Source organism: Schistocerca americana, chromosome 6 (assembly GCF_021461395.2).
Source record: "Schistocerca americana isolate TAMUIC-IGC-003095 chromosome 6, iqSchAmer2.1, whole genome shotgun sequence".
Classification (NCBI taxonomy): domain Eukaryota; kingdom Metazoa; phylum Arthropoda; class Insecta; order Orthoptera; family Acrididae; genus Schistocerca; species Schistocerca americana.
Window position 1 is genome coordinate 289,107,080 of NC_060124.1, and position 5,000 is coordinate 289,112,079.

At 62.7% G+C, this 5,000-nt stretch overlaps 1 pseudogene; it reads right to left on the minus strand.

Annotated features, from left to right (window-relative positions):
- Positions 1–5,000, minus strand: part of LOC124621122 — a 7,833-nt pseudogene that overhangs the window by 2,132 nt on the left and 701 nt on the right.

Sequence of the window (5,000 nt, forward strand, 5' to 3'; positions counted from 1 at the left end):
TTGGCGGTCTCCACGGCCTGGCACCCCGCGCGGCATCTGGTGTCCGCCTCCCGCCCGCGACTGCGCCGTGCCTTCGTAGGGAAGGCGTTGATGCGGGCGCGGAGGGCGTCGATGTATTCACGCCCAGATAGCAGGCGACTGGTGTCGGCGACCCACTGATGTTGGCCACTGACGGCGGCAGAAGATGACAGTGCCGCACCGTCAATGGCGATGTGTAGGCGCGCCGCCCACATTTCCCCAACCTGCGTTGACGATTTGAGGAGGTGGCCCTCCCACATTAGGTGGCGCTCCAGCACCTCGATCTCACGCTGCACCTCATCCATGCCTGCACCGTCGCAGGCTGGCCCCATCTTCTTCAGCGCCAGGAGACGGGACCGACGGAGGGTCGGACCCATCCATCGGCAAGATGGAATGCCGAGGCCCCCCTGGGCAACAGGAGCGTGGAAGTATCCCAGGGGGGTGTCCGCCGGAAGGCGGAACCATCTCCTGACGGCGGCCCGGATGGTAACGTCGGCCGACTTCAATGCACCCACCCGGGTGCGGCTGAGGGCCAGCCTGTGGTACAGGCCAGGGAGAAGTACATTGGTGAGAGCGTGGAGGCGCTGTTGCGGCTTCAGCGGAGCTCGGGAGATGACGTCAAGCTGCTCCACCAGGTGGCTACGTGGATTGAAGACACAGCGACCCGCCGTGGAAAATTGCAGCCCCAGGTACCGGAAGGTTTCACCCACACGCAGGGCAGGCATGGTGGTATTGCCTGCTGTGAAGGTGACATTGCTGTCCACCTTCACCTTCTTCTCGCGCCCTGACGCGACTAAGGCGAGGGTGAAACACTTCCGGGCGTTGATCTGCAGCCCCAGGTGGGCGAGGGCTGCGGTAGCTGCGTCGATGAGGGACTGCAAGCCCCTCGGGGTCGCTGCAAACAGCAAGACGTCATCTGCAAAGGCCGCAGCGTTGACTCTGCGACCGAGGATCCGAGCTCCGATGTGGGAGGGCAGTTGGCCTAAAACGTAGTCCACCGCAAAGTTGAACAGGAGGGGGGAGAGGGGATCGCCCTGGCGAACGCCCCGTGCTGGCTGCACAGACACGCCCACGCCGGCGCCGTCCGCTATCACTGTCGTGCTGCCCTCGTAGCACCGCTCGACATACTCGACAAAGCAATCCGGCAGGCCATGCGCCTTCAGCACGGGCCGAAGGGCAGCATGATCTACCGAATCGAAAGCCTTAGATACGTCGATCGATGCCACAAAGACAGAGCGGCAGGAGCGAACTGCGTCGGTGAGAGCAGTGTCCAAGATGAAGGTATTTTCCAACATCCCATCCCGAGGGATGAATGCCCGCTGACGTTCGTCCACAGCACATGCGCGCATCAGGCGTGACGCGAGAACCTTGTGAAAGGTCCGCGCCAACACCGAGCAGACCGTAATGGGGCGAAAGTCAGCGGGGGATGTTGGTGCAGCCGTTTTCGGGAGAAGGGACGTTCGCGCGCGAAGCAGGCGTTCCGGAAGGGCGCGGGCCAGAAGGAAGAGATTCATCACTTTCACCAGGACTTCGTGCGGCAGGCGCCGCAACTCCGCTGGGGTAAGGCCGTCCGGCCCGGCTGCTGATCCCCTGGGCGGCAACGCGGCGGCGACCTCCTCACGTGTGACCGGCCCCCATATGCACTCGAGAGCGACAGGCTCTGAGTGCGGGAGGAGGCGGTCACGAATGAAGCCCGCGGTGGAGATGGGCTTCTTGGTGAAGAGGTCCGCCCAGAAGTCCAGCAGACCAGGGATGGCAGGTGGCGGCTGGAGCAGGGTGCCATCCAAGAGGCCGCGCACGCAACGTGCACGCGACCGTCGGAAGGCATCCTGCGTTCTCGCGTACTCCCAGCGGCGCCGCTTGCGCTTCTGCGTCGGCGGCGCGGCAGGCGGCCGCTTCGATGGTTGGCGCGGCCGCTGTGTCCTGGTGATCGATCTCTCCCCTCTGGACCCGACCGACGCAAGGGCATCCGGGAGCATGCCCAGGATGACATCGGGCGGCGTGCCCCGCCCCAGACCTATGACACGATCCAGGGCAGAGAAACGCTGGGCGGAAGCGGGTAGCCCCGCCAGATGCTCCCAGATGGCGGCGTCAGTCGGCCCCTCCGGCGGCGGCCCGGTGGTGTCGGCCGCGAAGTCCTCGGCTGCGTCGACGGGCGGCGCAGCGGCCTCGCCCGCGTCAGGCAGCGGGCTCGCTGCTCCCCGGCGGGACGCCGGCTCTTCCCCCCGACCGATCTCAAGCGCCTCCATGAATTGGCGGACAAGCTGCTTGTGGGCAGCTTGCCGCCGTCGGCACTTGATTGCCTCGAGCGTTCGGTCGGGGAACATCCTGATGAGTTCTTGATTGACGAAGAAGAACCGGGCGTCCCTCTCAAGGAACAGTTCGGCCTCCGCCTTGGCGAGCGACAGGACTTCTTCCTCCGTCCACCTCGCGCGATGCCTCTCCGTGACGATCTCCGCGTTGGCGGCCGCAAGATGTTGGCGGCGGCGATGGACCCCGAGACCGTTCTTGGTTGTAAAGCTGCGGTGGCACTCACTACAGGTATACATAGCTGCAAAAGTTACAAGATTTTCGGCACGGCCGGTTGGCCGGCTAGGTGCTGGGGGAGTTGGGGTGGCACCTTCAGCGGAAGGGCCACCACTTATTCTCTGCTTACTGCCCCCAACTAAAAAAGGGATAGTGCGAGGGGGGGCTGGTAACCCCCCCAAGCCCCTGGTGCGGTCTTCCACTCTGCGAAATCAGCGGGCCCACGAGAAGGGGAGAAGACCGCAGGAGAGGAGAGGCTAAGAGGGCTAGGCCCATAAGAGAGTCATAGTTACTCCCGCCGTTTACCCGCGCTTGCTTGAATTTCTTCACGTTGACATTCAGAGCACTGGGCAGAAATCACATTGCGTCAACACCCGCTAGGGCCATCGCAATGCTTTGTTTTAATTAGACAGTCGGATTCCCCCAGTCCGTGCCAGTTCTGAGTTGATCGTTGAATGGCGGCCGAAGAGAATCCGCGCACCCGCGCGCCCCCGGAGGAGCACGCTAAGGCGGACGCGGCCTCGCAGCAAGGAAGATCCGTGGGAGGCCAAGGCACGGGACCGAGCTCGGATCCTGCACGCAGGTTGAAGCACCGGGGCGCGAACGCCGCGCAGGCGCGCGCATCCTGCACCGCCGGCCAGCACGAGGCCAACCAACGGCGAGAGCAGACCACGCCCGCGCTAAACGCCCGCACTTACCGGCACCCCTACGGCACTCACCTCGCCCAGGCCCGGCACGTTAGCGCTGACCCACTTCCCGACCAAGCCCGACACGCCCCGATCCTCAGAGCCAATCCTTATCCCGAAGTTACGGATCCAATTTGCCGACTTCCCTTACCTACATTATTCTATCGACTAGAGGCTCTTCACCTTGGAGACCTGCTGCGGATATGGGTACGAACCGGCGCGACACCTCCACGTGGCCCTCTCCCGGATTTTCAAGGTCCGAGGGGAAGATCGGGACACCGCCGCAACTGCGGTGCTCTTCGCGTTCCAAACCCTATCTCCCTGCTAGAGGATTCCAGGGAACTCGAACGCTCATGCAGAAAAGAAAACTCTTCCCCGATCTCCCGACGGCGTCTCCGGGTCCTTTTGGGTTACCCCGACGAGCATCTCTAAAAGAGGGGCCCGACTTGTATCGGTTCCGCTGCCGGGTTCCGGAATAGGAACCGGATTCCCTTTCGCCCAACGGGGGCCAGCACAAAGTGCATCATGCTATGACGGCCCCCATCAACATCGGATTTCTCCTAGGGCTTAGGATCGACTGACTCGTGTGCAACGGCTGTTCACACGAAACCCTTCTCCGCGTCAGCCCTCCAGGGCCTCGCTGGAGTATTTGCTACTACCACCAAGATCTGCACCGACGGCGGCTCCAGGCAGGCTCACGCCCAGACCCTTCTGCGCCCACCGCCGCGACCCTCCTACTCGTCAGGGCTTCGCGGCCGGCCGCAAGGACCGGCCATGACTGCCAGACTGACGGCCGAGTATAGGCACGACGCTTCAGCGCCATCCATTTTCAGGGCTAGTTGCTTCGGCAGGTGAGTTGTTACACACTCCTTAGCGGATTCCGACTTCCATGGCCACCGTCCTGCTGTCTTAAGCAACCAACGCCTTTCATGGTTTCCCATGAGCGTCGATTCGGGCGCCTTAACTCGGCGTTTGGTTCATCCCACAGCGCCAGTTCTGCTTACCAAAAGTGGCCCACTTGGCACTCCGATCCGAGTCGTTTGCTCGCGGCTTCAGCATATCAAGCAAGCCGGAGATCTCACCCATTTAAAGTTTGAGAATAGGTTGAGGTCGTTTCGGCCCCAAGGCCTCTAATCATTCGCTTTACCGGATGAGACTCGTACGAGCACCAGCTATCCTGAGGGAAACTTCGGAGGGAACCAGCTACTAGATGGTTCGATTAGTCTTTCGCCCCTATACCCAGCTCCGACGATCGATTTGCACGTCAGAATCGCTACGGACCTCCATCAGGGTTTCCCCTGACTTCGTCCTGGCCAGGCATGGTTCACCATCTTTCGGGTCCCAACGTGTACGCTCTAGGTGCGCCTCACCTCGCAATGAGGACGAGACGCCCCGGGAGTGCGGAGGCCGCCGCCCCGTGAAGGGCGGGGAAGCCCCATCCTCCCTCGGCCCGCGCAAGGCGAGACCTTCACTTTCATTACGCCTTTAGGTTTCGTACAGCCCAATGACTCGCGCACATGTTAGACTCCTTGGTCCGTGTTTCAAGACGGGTCGTGAAATTGTCCAAAGCTGAAGCGCCGCTGACGGGAGCGATTATTCCGCCCGAGAGCATCCCGAGCCAACAGCGGCGCGGTTCCGGGGCCGGGCCAGGTAGGTCCGTCATCCGGGAAGAACCGCGCGCGCTTGCCGGGAGCCCGAGCGCCCAAAGGGGCGAATCGACTCCTCCAGATATACCGCCGGGCAGCCAGCCAGGACACCGGGGCTCTGCCC